The sequence below is a fragment of the Lissotriton vulgaris genome, chromosome 4_1, assembly GCF_964263255.1.
Source record: "Lissotriton vulgaris chromosome 4_1, aLisVul1.2, whole genome shotgun sequence".
Lineage (NCBI taxonomy): Eukaryota > Metazoa > Chordata > Amphibia > Caudata > Salamandridae > Lissotriton > Lissotriton vulgaris.
Window position 1 is genome coordinate 1,901,708,268 of NC_141691.1, and position 17,779 is coordinate 1,901,726,046.

Genomic DNA, 17,779 nt, shown 5'->3' on the forward strand with positions numbered 1-17,779 from the left:
AGATGAAGAAGTGCATACAAGAAAAAAAAAGTCAACAGGCTTTTTCGCTGTTCAGCCAGGATCTGGAAGAACATCCACCAGTCAATCAAGACTGCCCCAATTCTGCTTAAATTTATGAAAGATCTCAAGAAAACACGAAGAACGCGACATCACAACAACGTAACAGGCAACCTGCCCTACTTAAGTCAAACTTCAGCTCCAATCATGGATTAACTGTATCTTGGCCTGTGATGCAGTACAGCATTCTGCTGCCTTTTTCAGGTTCACCTTTTACAGATTTCACATACTTACATGCAAGTCTGTAACACAACTTCAGAAGGCAACAGAATGCAGACACAGAGCTATTATATAACAGAACAAAATAATAACACAGCACAGACATAATAGGACAAACACAATATAATATAATAACGAAAACTCAACACACCATATAAGCAAAAGCAAAGACAACAATTACACAATTCAACACAATAACAACACAATAACAATCCACAAGAACACAATAAAACAACACGAAAGCAAACCTACACCACAATAGAGCAGCTCTGCAAAAATCAACAGAACACAGAAATAACATTGAATTCAAATATTGAAACAGAGACATCAACAGTATGGTGCCCTAAAGAACAGTTCATGAGGGAGGGGTGTCTAAATGTACATCTTGGATCTTGTTCCTTCAGACTGCCTGTTCACAGTGTTTACAGCCAGCTCTGTGGGCCAGTGTAAGATCTGAGGCATGCCACATTGTGTTTTTGGCAAAAGTTGGGTAATTTCAGAGCTGTAGAATACTTTCTTCTTTAAGCGCGGCCATTTTAAGGTTGATGGCTGGTGGGATCCAATGCTTGATTCATTTATAGCCATTGAGTGAAGCATCAAACTGAATTTGTTATTAATGGAACTGCTGCATTTAATAATACCACAGTCACTTTCTGATACCAGGTTATCTATTTATCAGTCAGTTTACATTCAAGAAATGTGATTTTAACATCACAGTGTGTATTTTTTGTTAATAAAATTAAAAACATTGCTAAAATATAATGATGCAACCAAGGATACATTCTTACCTCTGCCTTTTTTGTGACAACGCCTCATACCAACGCTCGTGGCCTTCATTTACACTTGTTGTAAAAAGGGAGACACTAAGCATCGGAAAGGAAAGATTTGTCCTAACCATGGCCACCTTTGACTCAACATGTATAAACCACAGATAACCATGGGGTTTCCAGTTATTCCTCCAGGGAGTCTATGCAGAGGTAAGTATCAAAGCATTTTGATTTTAGAGATGTAAGGAAGGTCGAGTTCTGCAGCAGGATCATTTCCTGGCCAGAGCCTGTTTGGAATGTGGACCGGCATGCTGTTCCGGCTGGACATACCTGCTTGATACCCATTTTACCATCAAGTTAGTGCGCGGAGGCCTTCCTGAACAGAGTACTGTATTTCAGTAATATGCTGATACACAGGTATTCAGGATGCACAAGAGACCTTATCGATATTTCTAAGGTGTATAACATACAATCAAAGCAGAAATAATGAGATTATATAAACATATAAACACATCTGCTGGAAAAAAAAATGAAAGCCAATTTGTTATTGAAGTCTGCATGTTCATCTGTAGGAAAAAAGACTCAGAATAAAATGAAGCTTAACATGACCGATATTCTCTTCCCTCCAACTCATTGTACTCAAATTTCTATGCCTCGCATGAACTAAATTTCTGGTAGTACAAAATGATACAGAGATCAGCACACAATCACCTCATTTAAAGTAATATAAATCATTAAATTATTTTTTCCGACACACACCAAGTGTGCACACTCCCACGCATGCACACCTCACAATCAAGCATGTGCTATAAGAACATGGGGCTTTAGTTGTTCATGTGAGTTCCTTTCCAAGTATAAAGTCCAAAATCATATTAGGTCCAACACAAAGTTCAATAATTAAACCTGGACTGAACATCTCAGAGCTATTGCACAGAACCAACAGGCTTATTTTAAGGAACAGTGTGTAAAGTATTTAGCAATGTCAAAACAGTAAAAAAGTTAAAAGACAACACAATAACAATCCAACTACCACTTTCTAAAAATGGATATTGTTTTAATTAGAAACATGATACAAAATGTAATAAGATCCAGCAAGAGGAGCCAACAATATGATGTTTTGAAACTTTAGCCATAAAAGTGACAAGAAAATGTAAAGCTGATCAGAAGTCACTTGACCTAGGCATGATTTCAGCTAACGACAATAAAATGGAGGTCGATTTCCCTAAGCAAATCGTTCTAATCAAAATGGTTACCTTGGGACTAAGGGACAGCTTCATCAAAGGGTTGTTTTGCCCTTTGCGTAATGCAAGGTAACACAATGGCAATGCAAGTTGCTAAACAATGTTACTCCGCCCTGGGAAGGCTTTTCATAAGTAGAGTGTGGGTTTCCACACCTCCACCCTTGGATTTTGTAGCATTCCCATATTTACCATGAGTTTTGCTATGTTATGTTATGTTGTGTTATATCATGTCATGTTATGTTAGGTTGATTTGTATGGCACAGCTTATCACTGGTGAGGGTATGTTGTAATTTAGCAGCGATTAGGTTAAGCATTAGCAGAAGACATCTTGTATTTAGAGACTATCTTGTCCATTTTGCGGAATCCATTTTGTATTTCTGGCAGCCATTTTGTATGCCATGTGCTCGCCATGTGCTCTGTCCTACCTCCCTGTTAACTGCTCTTGAAATCTGCCTAGAGACAAGATATATTTAGCCTCTTCTGCTTCGCACATGCTCAGTTGAGCTTACAGCTGTCCTCAACTTGTAACTGTCAGGATGTGTCCACCAGAATAACTAACTGTTAGCTCCTCCCACTTGTTGCTTGTACACTTTCTGTATGACCTTATATGTACTTACAACCAGCATTCTGTACTTGTACCGCCTTCATTTGAGCCCCTGTGTGGGTATAAAAGGACCAAGCTCCTTCCATTCAGTGTGCTACTTCATGCATTACCGAAGGGTGCTGTGTGAATGTAGTTCCACCTCATGAGGTTTAATAAACTCTGTCTTTTCTATTCCAGTTTCTGTGCCAACTTCTTCCTATTGGTCTCAGGACTCTGTGCGGAGAAGGGCGAACCCCTAGCACTGGTAAGCCTTGCTGAGGCTCACCACCACAAATTGGCGCCCAACGCGGGGCTAATCGGCGACTCGGATGCCCGAAGGACTGGTCGAGATGAAGGATTGGAATCTCGCTTTGGACGCGATCGCTGACTGAGGAGACCCAAGTCTTGGCAACCACAGCGTTCTTCGTTTCATTCTGATCTGACCATCTAGGTGGCGCTGGTCCTCGACTGAGATCTCTTCTGTTGATTCGCCATGCAGTGACCATTGGTCGATTTGAGAACTTGGCAGTTAGAACCTGGACACCATTTGATTGGTAAGAGCTGTTCTGCGGCACTTGCTGTTGGTTTTGATGCCTTTGATTGGTAAGGTAGTTTAGTAACACTTACTGCAGCTTTTGTTTGTAAGATTGGCCAATATTCGTATTTGTTTGATAATTATATATGCATTGCAATTCATATAGGCAGGTAATGAGAAGATTTTTCTCTATTTTAATTTGTACGAAGAGTACCTTAAGCGCTACTTTGATTATAATACTGCATATTCTGCACTATTTTTGGCATGCCTGTTTCCAGCACACTTTGTAGGATGTGTTGCTTTTGTAGTCTTACCAGTTTGAAACTCGACGAAGCACAACCGCCCACCCAGAGAGGACGCCTAATAGGGACATGTATATTAAGTATGGTATTTCTTCCATAATGTACAGCACGTTATGGAACAAATACACTCGTAAAGATCCTGAGTTGCATTGGCCTATGCATGGGTCATTTGATTTGCGAAAGATTCAGTATGTGGAGCAACGAATGTTTAAGCGAAAGGCTAGGCAAGATATGTTTGACTGTGTGCGAATGTGGGAGAAAGAAGTGCCAACAGGAGGAGTCCCATGTAGAGATCTTGTTTCCGAAGCTCAGGCTCTCCGTTTTGTCTGTGTTGAGTTTAAGGCAGTTCTCTCTCATCTAGTTGACCACATTGGTCATGCAAAAAAGGGAAGATAGTCCTGGTGGTGGTGTTTGCATCAGCGAAGGTGAGGATGAGCTGAATGTCATCAGTGTAGAAGACAATGTTGATGCCGTGGACACTTATGATAAGGGTGAGGGGTGCCATATACATGTTGAATAGGGTTGGGCTGAGGGAGGAACCCGGGGGGACTCTGCAGGAGAGCTTCTTGTGTTCAGAGGTGTAAAGGGGGAGTCTGACTTGTGGAGTTCTGTTGGAGAGGAAGGAGGCAATCCGTCTCAGGACGGGCCCTTGAATTCCTGAGTCCTGGAGTCTGGCGATGAGGGTGCCATGGGAGATGGTATTGAAGACAGTTGAAAAGTCGACCTGGATAAAAGCGTAGGTTTCACCTCTTTCCATGATGGATTGGTTATTATCTGTTGTTGCCAGGAGGGTGGGTTCCATGCTGTGGTTGGCATGGTACCCTGACTGGGTGGAGTCCAGGAGGTGGTGCTGTTCTAGATGAGTGGAGAGTGGCCTGTTGACCTCTTTCTACAGGACACTGGATGGGAAAGTGAGGAGCAACAAGGGTCTGTAGTTGCTGAGTTGTTTGAGGTCTGCCAAAGGTTTCTTCAAGAGAGCTGCGACTTCTGAATGCTTCCAGCTATCCTGAAGGGCTCTGCTATGGATGGAGGAGTTGATGATGGTGGCGCTGAGCAGTATGATGGTGGCGCTGAGCAGTGTTCATTCCAAGTTGTACATGTGGTGAGGGAAGCGGTCTGTGGGAGATCCTAAATGGATGGTCTGCTTAATTCCAGTGGTATCTTTTGTGATGAGTGGACTCCAGTCTGTTACATGGTGGGCATTCCTAGTGGGGATGGAAGGTGGTGTGAGGATATCTTGTATGGTGGGTTGGGGTGCCAAATGGAGTAGATCTTGAGTAATTTGTTGTGAAATGGAGAGACAAAAAGCAGGAAAAAATCCTTTCCTAAGAAATAGAATACAAAGATTCTTTTTTCTCAGGCCAAAATTATTTTGATAATTCAATGTATAAAAAAGGATAGCAGGATCCTACCAGGTGCTCACCTGTGTAGTTTTGGGCAGCGTTAGACCAAACATACTGAATGTGTTGTCTACCGCCAAACATTTTGCTTTCACTCCTCCTACTTTCTGAATTTGTTTTGTGCTATTGGACTCTGTGCACTTTACCACTGCTAACCACTGCTAAAGTGCTTGTGTTTTCGTCCTAAAACAAGGTAATATTGGACGCCTACACCTGACTGGTACATTTAATTTACTTATACATCCTTAGCATAAGCTCCTACATGTTAGTCAGGGCCTGCAAATTAAATGCTACTAGTAGGCCTGCAGCACTCATTCTGCCACCCAAAGGGGTAGCAAGTTAAAACTAAGCATGAGCGGATTTTGCGGATTGGCAATCCGCGAATTTTGCGGATTTGCGGATTCGCAATCCGCAAAATCCGCGAATTCCCGCGAATTTGCGGATTTTTTTTTTTTTTGTGTTCGCCCGTGTTTCTGCCAGTTCGCGAGGGTTTTTACAATTTCGCAATTTGCGAACTTACCTGTCGGGTCGCAAGTTTTGCGAACTTGTTGTTTCTACGTGTCCAGCCTGTTTGGGACACTCTTCTTCATCACTGCCACTCTCTGTCACCACTGCCACTCTCTGACTACTCATGCCACCCTCTGGCCCACCCATGCCACCCTCTGTTTCATCACTACACCCTCTGGTTGTCCAGTGTACATTATTTTCGGCAAAGCAAAGCACACCTTCCCTGCCTCAAGTGACCTGAATTAATTTGGGGCTGATTAATGTGTCACAGAATATTTTTTTAGCTGGCACCTGCTTCCTTAGTGCGCCCTGATTAGTGATCTTTTGCACTTGCTAAGTGCTTTCATTGTTGCAAAATTAGTTACAACACCTGCCCTGCCCCAACTGACAATAATGAATTAGGGGCTGATTAATGGATTTTAACTTCCAGCCTGGCTCCTGCTTGTCTCCCTTAGCTGTAATTCAGGACCTTTGTGGCATATGTGTAACTATTCTGAGGTTCAGAGCAGGGTCACATAATAGTTTCAACTGGCAACTGAACTCTGGAGGGGCCCCTCAGGAAGCCCTACAGGAAATGGCTACTAATGATGTGCCTGAACTTTTGAACCTGGTAAGTAGTTACTTTCAGTTTTGCCAAGATCGTATTTCTGCAATTTCGCACTTATTCGCGGGGCGCGAACTCACGCTAACAGTGCGAGCAGTGCGAGCAAAATCCGCTGCTCGCGGATTTGCGGATTTTGCGGGAAATTCGCAAATCTCGCGGATTGCGGATTTCCCGAAAATCCGCAAAATCCGCGAGCGGAACGGATTTTCCGCCCACGCCTAGTTAAAACCTGTCTCAGGCCTGCTGCAGCAGCTTCTACTGTAGTTTAAAGTGCCATTTCGACCTAGCAAAATAAACTTTTTAGCAGGTCTAAACCCTCATTTTTAATATATATGTTACTGCTAAGGTAGGCCCTGAAGTCCAACATGGCAGGGTTCATTCTATTTAAAAAGTAGGACATGCAGGTTTATGTTTTACATGTCCTGGTAGTGAAAAACTCCCAAATTCGTTTTCCACTACTGTAAGGCCTGTATCTTCCATTGGATGACATCGGGTTACCTCATTACATTTAATAAGTGCTAACTTTTATTTAGCACTGATGGGTGGGGCGGAGTAGGTAGAAATGTAATGTTTTGACTCAATTGAATTGCAATTTAAAATCCCCCTAAATTATATAGTCGGATTTTAATTCACTTTTCTGAAATTAACGCTTTCAGAAAGACTGTGAATGGCTCTGCTTTTGGATTTTGTGTATTCTCCCCACACAATGAAACAATTAAAGACTAGCCAGGATGTTTAGGGGCTGAGCTGTTCCGTGCCTCCACTTGCACTTCAAAGGGGGTTGCCTCCTTATTGGACTTGGCCTCTCTGCAGGGTCATACCCAAAAGTTTTGTAATTTTCCCTCCTGTTTTCTCAATTTCGCTTTTGGTGGCATTAGTACTTGGTGCACTGTACCACTGCTAACCAGTGCTAAAGTGCTTGTGCTCTCTCATTTGAACACGATAACATTGGCTTACATCCAATTGGCACATTTAATTTACTTGTAAGTTTATAGTAAAGTGATACCACTGGGACCCAGCCCTTAAACACTACTAGTGGGCCTGCAGCACTTATTGTACCATCCACCTGTAATTGCAGTGTATGTGCAGTTTTAAACTGCTAATTCAAGCTGGCAAAATAAAGCTTATGCCATGTCTACACGACCGTCCCTTTTTAATTCATCCAAGTCATCCCTAATGTTGGATGTAAACAGCCAATAAGGCAAGATGCATTGTATATAAAAGGTAGGACATGTGTTCTTAGGTTTTACATGTCCTGGTAGCAAAAATCCCCCAAATTCATTTTTCCCTACCGTGAGACCTACTTCTCCCATTGGAAAACATTGAGTTACAATATTATATTCAATAAGTGCTAACATGTGATTGGAAACAGGTAGAAATGTCATGTTTGGTCTCAAAGGAATTGTAATTTAAAATCCTCTTTAATGGTAAAGTCAGATTGTAAGTCACAATTCTAATAATGCTAAGTCCTAACCATTTGGTACTTGAGTCCTTTGTCCTGGGCCACATAACTGTGAATAGCTTGGCACATGACATTTGTGTATTCCTTCCATTCCAGATAGTTAGTCAAAGGGGGGTTAAGTGTTGGCAGGATGGGTGGGGTGGAACTGTTCATTGATCCAATTATATTTTATACAGCAGTCTCCAGCACACTACAGAGGAGCTTGATACCAGCATTTTATCCCCCTAGATCATTTGGAGCCTAGGCAGGGAAAGGAAGGACATTTCCAGAACCCAATGTGGGGAAGTAGTTTTCTTCACATCAAAGGCTGGCACCAGGTATAAATCTTAGACCCTGAAACACTTCAGTACACTTCGGGACCTGTGTAGGATATACTGAAAGACTGCTGTGTACTTTAGAAGACTGCCTTGCTACTTGAGGCTTGCTTTGTACCTCAGAAGACTGCCCTTCTGCTACTAGAGGACTGCCCTGATTCTTGAAGCCTGCCATGTACCAACAGAGGACTGCCCTGCTGCTTGAGGCCCGCCTTGCTGCTTTATCCCAAGACTACCAGAGTGACTCCAAGGACTAGTATGCTGGCCTCCAGTGTGATCTACAAGTACATACACAACTATTGAGACCTTAAACAGTCCACTTGGGCTCTGCCTAGAGTGAATCCTAACCCCCCTGGCCCCCTGTGGCGACCAACTAGTCCTGGAACCCTAGATGTTGTGATAAAGGTGCATCTCCAGCCAAAACTTTACACCACAAAGTGGCCTGAGAACCGATAGAAGACTGAGACCTACCTGCTTGCTGGTCTCCCTGATTTCACAGTAGCACCCGCCAATTTCTTTTCTACAGCAATGAGTTCTGTTCAGGGGACACCTCGGAACAGATATCCAACCTTCTGTAGCCACATTGGCTACAGCCTATAGCTTTGTCCCACTTGAGTTTTTTGACCTTCAAAAAAGTGAGGAATGTTCGAACGTAAAAATCCTAACCGGGACTTCGCCCAGCCGTTCCCCGATAATGCCACCTCCTCATCGGACACAGCTGGATGCCTTGCCCGTCTGACAGTAAGCTGAGCCCTATACGCCTCATGTAGCTGAACTGCCCTCCATCACAGTCCACCTTAACTTTGGCTTTGCCCCTGTCTTACATGATCAGATACTAGTCGTTGGGGCTTTAATCTTTTAGGCACTATTTTTCACTCAAAACTTCAAGAATGCATAACTCTGGTTCTACTGATTGGATTTACTTTGTGTTGGTGTCATTTTATTTATTGAACTATTCTCTATTTTCCTAAATGAGTTTGGGATTGTTTGTGATTTTACTTTATGAATGTTTGTGCACTGCACAAATACTTAACACAGTGCCTCTAAGTTCAGCCTGACTGCTTTTGTGCCAAACTATTAACAAGTTAAGCACATGTAAATTAGTGACTATTGTGGTTCACCCTGACAGGGATTGTGGTTGTTGCTTGAGAAGGGTTTTTATCCCCAAAAACCATGGAGCGAGGGTACCTACGTTTGTGGTAGGCAGCAGTTTGTGAGCCAGCACAGGCAAGTAGTAGGAATGCGCTGTACACTGTTAAATACTGTGCATTACTGCCCTCTCACAGTTCACGCAGTGCAGCAAGGAGTCTTGTTGCATGAAATATTGATAAATATAGGCTTGTTTTCACCAAAGGTGCTGCGCTGAGTTGCATAAAAGGAAGAGTACAGAGACGTGCCTTATTTACTAACATGTGGCACTGTTTCTCTCTATAATAGTGCTGAAGTACTTTAGACTACCTTGTGCCAATGAATAGTGCCAGTGTGTGTGAGTGATGTCAAGCATAGGTTTTGTACCGGTTCCCTTCCAATACAAAATCCTATGCTTTGATGGGGTTTAACAGTGTTCCCACTATGTATGGGAGTACTACAGTAGATGCAAAGTTGGAAAACCTTTCTCCGTTATGCTTGTCTCAAGGAGGCATACATTTTTTATGCAAGTACCTCTCTACCTTTTCAAGTAGTAAGGATTAACATCGAAATCCAAAGGAATGCCCATGCTCCTCCCATGAGATGCCACTGTAGCCCAAAGTAGTGCATTGGGATACTTTTAACCTTAAAACAAGTTTTAGCTGGAAAGAAAAAATACCAAACTTACAGTTTGTGGTGGTTTGCATCAATTTGTGAGGTAAAACTGGTACAAAGGATTAGTAAAATTGTCCCTTAGTATTGAAAGCCATAGTGGTAGTTCAGGCATCAATTACAAGAGCAAGCAATCATCTCCATTTATGGCTACACCTCAGCTGGAACAAGATAGTGCCACATCCACCCGGCGGAAAAAGTGACGGAAAAAAATTACTTTTTTTGTAGGCCTAAATTGAAGTTTAATACCATTTCCGCACAAGGCATTATTCACTCTGCTTCGTTTTGTTGAGATGCTGAGCGATAGATTGAGAGATAATGAGATGATTTTGCTTAATGTTTTTATTTATTTATTAAGGTTGTCTTCAATCACTCAAGTGGCTTGTAAAGTGTGACTACTCACCCGTAATGGTCTCAAGGCGCTGAGGGGGGAGGGGAATGACTGTAGATATGTCACAAGGCACTGTGATTCAGTCTAACAGCCAGGTCTTGAGGTCCTTACTGAATTGGGGCAGTGACGGTGATTGCCTCAGGGGAGAAGGCAGGGTGTTCTGGGTCTTTGCTGCATGTCTTGATATGGTAAGGAAATATCATACCCTTTATTCTAGTAATTGTATGTATTTTATATCATGACCTTTTGTAGGAAATGGTGCATACTTTATGGCTTTCATTAGCCGAATCTCTGCGGTGCAGTTAACCAAGACTTTACACATATGAGCACTGACTCAAGGACAAATTCAACGAGCTAGGAGTCCGTACCTGCCGGTCCGCGATAGTCAAGGCTTTAGGCTCAGCGGACGCTCAATTGATCTGCAGACTAGTAAAATTCCTGGACAGCTTCGCGGATGAAAACAAGGCACGCTGCCGCTTGCCGGACCCCCATCGAGGCTTAAGATCACTGTTGATAGATAAATCTGTCTTATAGCAAATCCTGCTACGACTGGTCGGACTCTTTTGTATCGCAAACCTTTTACAATGTAAACCCTCCTTTTACCTTCTTCCTTTTCCTTTTCTTATTTATTTCCTTGCTAATATTTTAAGAATTCTGTTTTAAATGCTGTAGCATGTCACAAATTGTAATGGTTTTAATTAACCGAACAATAAAGAAATTTACTTACTTACTTACTTGCATTAGCCGAATAAAGATGATTTGACAGATGGCAAATACAATTCCCGCAAGAGAGAGAAAAATGATAACCCAAGCACGGTCAGAACCAAAGCACCAATCGGATGAGGAAAATATCTGAGTTACTAGCCTGCAAAGCTGTTCCCACTCAATTACACTAAAAGTAGCATAAGTCTGAGTTAACCAGGAAATCATACCAGCAAAGTCCACCACCTCCACCTATGGCATTGGTACAAGAACCTACCAGATGAACACTCACTCAATTTTCCACAACACAAAATGAAGGAAGCATAAATCAGAAAAGAGGATAAAGAAGGGAACATTTCAATCCTATTAAGAGGACCAAAATAGGTTACATATTTGTAAGACCCTTGTTCCTTGATTTTCCTGTCAAAATGTTTATTAAACGTGAGATAAAAGATCATAGTTGGTGAATAATGAAAACCTTAAGAAGATGGTCACTCTTTGTTGTGAATGGAAATGTCCCTTGTTGTATGCATGGAGTCTGTTGTCATCTGCAACTCTCCACTTAATCAATGAAAACAAAGTAGAGGTATCTCAAAATAATTCTGGTGTAGTCACACTGTGGTGAGGACTACCTTAAGGGTAAAAGGTATTGACATGCTACAATAAACCAACATGAATTCACGGACTCAAAAAAATCTAGTCTGTCTTGTGAATCTAAAGGAAAGATCATTTCCTAACTTCAAGGAGGAGCTGCATAAAAAATTAACTGGTCCAGACCAGCTGCAATAGAAAAACCAAGGCCACAGCCAAACTAGCTGTCTTAAATTGCTATTACATAGCCAACAGTCATAAAAGACCATTTAATTGGATACTCTACTCCCATGTTTAAGACTGTATCAGTGTGGAGGATTTCAAGGGGACTAAGGACGGTATCACCCTCAAAGGAGTTAATGTACTCCTGGCTTCATCTGTCAGGAAGCAAGTCTGGGGGTACTGCTTACCACTTATCACTTGGAGATCACATGGGTGATGCTCAAAGCTAGTCCATCTAAGGGAAGGAAAGGTGGTTGGTCCCTGAAGAGTGTTGAAACTGTCGGGACTGAGGCTTTTGGCACGTAGAGAAGGCGATGTGAGAGCGTCCATACAATAAACTATATTTCTCTGCAGGCCATGAAATTCACATTTCAGAGTGGTAGTTTTCAATGTCTCTGTTTCCTCTGCCATGCCATTCCTCTTGCTTCATTTGTACTACTGACTCTCAAATTCCTGTGTATATGGTCAGTGGTGGAGGTGGTGACAGATGAAAGAGCACATCACTCCAACTGGATTTTGAGAACACTTTTCAGTGGATTCTGACAGATTCCCTAATCCACATTCTGACTTCAGTGATTGATTCTTGCACTACTGTTTCTCAGCTTGTAACTGCATTGCATCAGTTTACTGAAATTAGAGAGTAGAATTATTAAAAAGTCTGAGTTAGAGCCCAGATCTGAAGAAGAGAGCAAAAGGAGACATGCATACGGCATGAGCTTCTACTTTGAAAGATCAGGTTTTTTTGTAAAATTTTGTTAAAGGAAACCTACGGCCTATAACAGTCAAGCATCAGTAAACCCTTGGAAGCCTAAGGACTACTTGATAATGAAAGGAGATGCCTTGTGCAGTGAAGAAATTAAGGGGGCCTTATTTTGAATTTGGTGGATGGTATTAGTAATGTCGGCCTGGCAGAGTACTTTACTCCCACCATGGCGAGCACTGCACACTTTCATTTTTATTTCCAAAAACAAAATCCCAGAGAAGGATTTGTTTTTGGAAATAAAACATACAATGGCCTGCTTGCCATGGGATTTTTTATCACATGGTAAGAGGGTAATTGAAACGTTTTTAACTTTAACATAATGCCACAATTTGGATGGTTTGTAAAAGTAAAAACTGCCATGTGTTTGCCGTTTTTAAAATGGACAGACGGATATATGGCCAAACCTCTGATGGCCCTTACTCTTCCGGGACTTCGAAGAGTTATGTTTGCACATGTTTGCATTAGGTTGTGATAGCTATCCTTAAAATGTGATGCAATTATAAATTGGTTGTTCTTTGTTTGGATACTATATTGCACTTATTAAGCCTCATTTTTTATTTCTGTTCTTTTTTTTATGTAGGTAAGCCTGCATAGCCATTTGAAGAGAGGTAGAATTAAGTTTGGCAAAAGGTTTTTTTACTGGGAAAATTTGTGTAGCAGTGGAGCAATTCCAGTACAGTAAACAATACAGCCAAAGTAGCAGTATGTTACTCACATTATTGCTGCTCCTGCATTACACTGGTGAGGGACTGCATATCCCACCTTACATCGCATATTTTCCTAGGATGCCAGTCAATCAGAATAGAAAAAATTACAAATTTAGAGCATTTAATGTTCTATGTTTGTACATGTTCATTTAAATAATTTCAGACTTATAACTTTGCTATGTCAACAGACCTATCCATACATATTTTGGCAATGCATATTCCTCTCATGGTCAATTATTGCTGCAGCATCTGCCCAGTTTAGAGAGCTTGTGGAACACTAGACAGTGGTTTCTTTGAGCCTCAGCGGAGTTGTCAGTTATCTCACTCACTCAATCCGTTAAGTGTGGAATGTTCTTCTCCCTTATACATTGATGTACTACGACACCTCTAATATCAGTAAGTAAGATGGAGAGATATAGATGGGTGTTCAGAAGTGTAGCTTTGTAGAGTATTACACCTATTTGAATTTGATTCATACCTTAATGGCAATTCAATGAAGGCTGTGTAGGACCGATGTGATGTGATCGCTACTTATTTGGCTGGGGAGGTTACATTGGCCATATACCAAAATATAATCATAAGTGTTAGAGATCTTGTCTCTAGTTGGCAGAGGTATGCATCCTGTCCAGCTAAGGACCTCAATCCTAGTCAGGGTAAGTCAAAACACAACCTAAATTATCCTGTGTTAACCCTCTGGTAGTTTGGTACAGAGCAGGTAGACTTAACTTAGAAGGCAATGTGTAAAGTATTTATACAATATCTCATACAGTAACACAGTGAAAAAACCACGAAAAGACTACACAGCAGTTTAGTAAAATAAAGTCTGACCTTATAACTAAAGCAACACTAAAACGATAAAAATCCAAGAAGTGCAGTTAAGCACTTAGAAGCAAGTAGTACTAAAAAGGATAATTTAGGTCATACAGCACCAGGGCAAAAAGTTAGGGCCGGCAACGATGGAGCTCTAGCTGACTACAGGACCCACACAGGCCCCAGTACAAAGAACAAAGGACCTTTCCTGGCCTCATCAGCAAGTTGTGTTGATCTCCACGCAGTGAAAACAATTCATCAGTTCCAAAGACAAATGCAGGAGTCGAGAGGTGTCAAATGATGCGCCGGTTTCTGCTCGAAGTTGAGGTGATATTTCGATCAAACCAAGCTTCAGCGATACACCGTCGGGTGCATCGATCTCTGGAGGCAAATCGCTGGTTCTGAGGTTATGCATCAATTTTACTCCTGCAACTGGGTCGATGCGCCGCTTCTGCTACATGCAGGCAGTAGATGCGTCAAAATCCATGTTGTAAGTACCTGGGCCACTTCTAGTGAGTCAGGAGCAGGGGTAGAGACTTTGATTTCCCTACGTATCAGGAAACAGAAGGGAAGGCAAGGCAACAAGCCCTTGGAGGTCACTTTGGTAGAAGGCAGAGTCCAGCTCTCCTTCAGCAAAGTTAGAGAGCAGCAGGTAGCAGAGCAACAAACAGAAAAGCAGGCATTCAAGATCAGCAGTCAAGTTCGGTCCTTTGAGCAACACAGCAGTTCTTCTGACAGAGATTCAGTGTAGGTCCAGAAGTGCCTGATTTAAAGGGTCATAGCCCCAGTACTTATACCCAAATGTGCCTTTGAAGTGGGGGAAACTTCAAAGAGCGGTTTTGAAGTGCACAGAGTCACTATCAAACTAGTCCTGTCTGTAAGACTATCTGTGGGATGTAATCAGTCCTTTGTGTGGGCTCAGGCCACAACCGTGCGTCGTGCAAGTGGAAGCCCCTTCTTCCCTTCCTGCCCAGGAAGAGCAATCAGAATGCTGATGTATGTAGACGGGTACTGAGCCACACCAAACCTTCCTCTGTTTTAGGCTGTCTGGAGTGAATGCACAAAGTGTAAGTGTCACACAGCCCGGCCTGTATTGGGGGCAGGTTGCAAGGCACACAGATTAGTAAGAGCAGAGAAATGTCCACTTTCTGAAAGTGGCATTTCTAATGTTAATTCTGACTTTACCAGTAAAGAGGATTTATGATTACCATTCCAAAGATATGAAACATGATGCAACTACTCCTTTCTAATCCAGAATTACAGCTTAAAGGTATTTTAAGGAATTCCAAATGCTAGCCTATGAGAGGAGTAGGCCTCACGCGAATTTAAATGTTTCTCACTGCCCAGACATGTAGAAGTGCATGTTGTACCTTTAACCTATACAGCACCTTGCCCTTTGGGGTACCTAGGGCCTACCTTAGGGGGACCTATGTGTAAGGCTTGGCAAGTAGTTTTAAATGCCAAGTCAAAATGGAAGTAAGCTGCACACACAGGCCCTGCAATGGCAGGCCCGAGACATGGTTAAGGGGCTACTTATATGGGTTGCACAATCAGTGCTGCCAGACCACTAGTAATATTTAATATACAGGCCATGGGCACATGTAATGCACTTTACTATGGGACTTATAAGTAAATTAAATATGTCAACAGAGTATGAGCTAATATTACCATGTTTAAAGGAGAGACCACAATCACTTTAGCACTGGTTAGCAGTGGTGAAGTGAGCAGAGTCCTAAAGCCAGCAAAAACGACTACAGAAACAATTTGGGGGGAAGACCGTCCTAAGGCTGTCAGGTCTAACAAGAAGTTAACTTAGAATGTTGGCAGCTGTTCTTGGACTGTTAGGCAAAAGCAGATGCTTGCAATTTTTTTAGTGAATTCAGATGAAATTTGGCCTCCTTATTTTCTCTTCATGAGTGGGACTAGTGACAAGAAAAGACTCTAATGTAAAACCTAAGGAACAGGAAAGAAGAACGTACAAAACTATTTTACTTTTAGTTTCTCAAGCAGCACTACATCAAGATTGTTTTTGTCTTTGGGTTTATGGAGATAAAAGACATTATTCTGGGTGTTCAAAGTGAAAAAAGTGTCAGCCATTCATGCTTGATGGGTGATGTAACCAATGTAGGATGTTTTAAGTAAAGCTTTGAGTCATTAGCATATTGGTCTTAATTGTTGTAAGAGGTGCGTTGAATAGATACACATCATCCTGCTAACATGTGCTTCACTGCCCAATGTCCCATTCTGCTCCTACCCTCTCATCATACAATATGTAACTTCCCACTTCCACTGATAATCACATTATAAATGAAACATTTTGTGTCTAGATACGCTGTACCCTGTATCTTGTATATTTTCCTATGCCATACCATGCCCTTATTTTGTGGTTGACACTAATGTTACACATAAAACACAAAAGTCAGGAAGCCTAAAGTCCAACTAGCACATAATGCAAAAAAGCAAGCAGCACAGCAAAAGATCAGAGACAATTGTCTTTTCAACCCACCAAGGGCTCTCGCTGGAAACATTCAGTTAGAGCATAGAGTTAAATATACAGAGAAATTAGGCCAGTATATGTTTTCTATCATTACAAGTCAATAGAGTTCAATCATGTGACAAAAACATGTTACTGTAAGTGGAAACTTATCTAATTCCCAGGTGTCAGGATCTTCTCCCCAGGAAAGGCTGAATGTCCTTGAGGAAAAGATGCCATTCATACATGCCATACTATTCTCGTCATACTCCTAAATCACACTTTCGCTTGCCTAATTCGAAAGCGGGACTATGCACTTGAGCCATGAAAAGTAGCGAACACATTCAGTGCCATGGGAAGTTCAATCTTCTATATATATAAAAACGAAAGTATGTCTGTTTGTCCTTTATGCATTACTACACCATTCATCCGATCGGCATGAAACTTTCAGAAGTGGTTGAGTACACTCCCGCGAAGGTTTCTGGCAAAAAAAATAAATAAAAAAATTGTTAAAAGTTGTTGAGTACACTCCCGCGAAGGTTTCTGGCAAAAAAAAAAAGAAAGAAAAATTTGTTAAATATCGCCCCCCCGGCCCCCCAGGGCCCTCATAATCTTTCCAATACTGAACGTTTACAGTTTCCGGTGCGACTTGCTTTTGCAATAACCATCAACAAAGCACAAGGACAATCGCTGCAAGTGTGTGGACTAGATTTCGAGAATCCGTGCTTCTCACATGGACAACTGTATGTGGCCAGCTCACGCGTCGAACACCTTCTGATTATACGTGTACGCACCAGACGGAAAAACAAAAAATACCGTGTAACCACAAGCACTCAAATAAATAAACAGAATTAAAACAACACTTTAAAATGTTTTCCATATTAAAATGAATACGGTTCAAAAAAATGACACAATGTAAATTAAATGTTATCATAACAAGTTTCCTTAAATTTCCTTTCTTCTGAGATCGCAGCAACGCTCAACGGGTAAGCTAGTCTACTATAAAAGATATACAGAGTTTATTATAAAGTATTAATATATTCTTAGTTAGATATAGGGTGATTAACACTGTGCTATACGTGGAGTTATGAACATGGTACACACAGCATTTAGGATTTCACACTAACTATCCTTGGCTTGTTTGAGATGGGGAAAGGGGCCAAGAATGGCTTTTAAAGAACTAAATCTATTGTAATTAATCAATCCACTAAGCATATTGATAAAGGTGGATGGCAATTAGTTAACACATCTATACTAATGAAGTCTAGTGCAATGAACAGCAAGTTTTGCAAGACGTATATACCCGCAGAACTTAAGTCAAGCATGCGA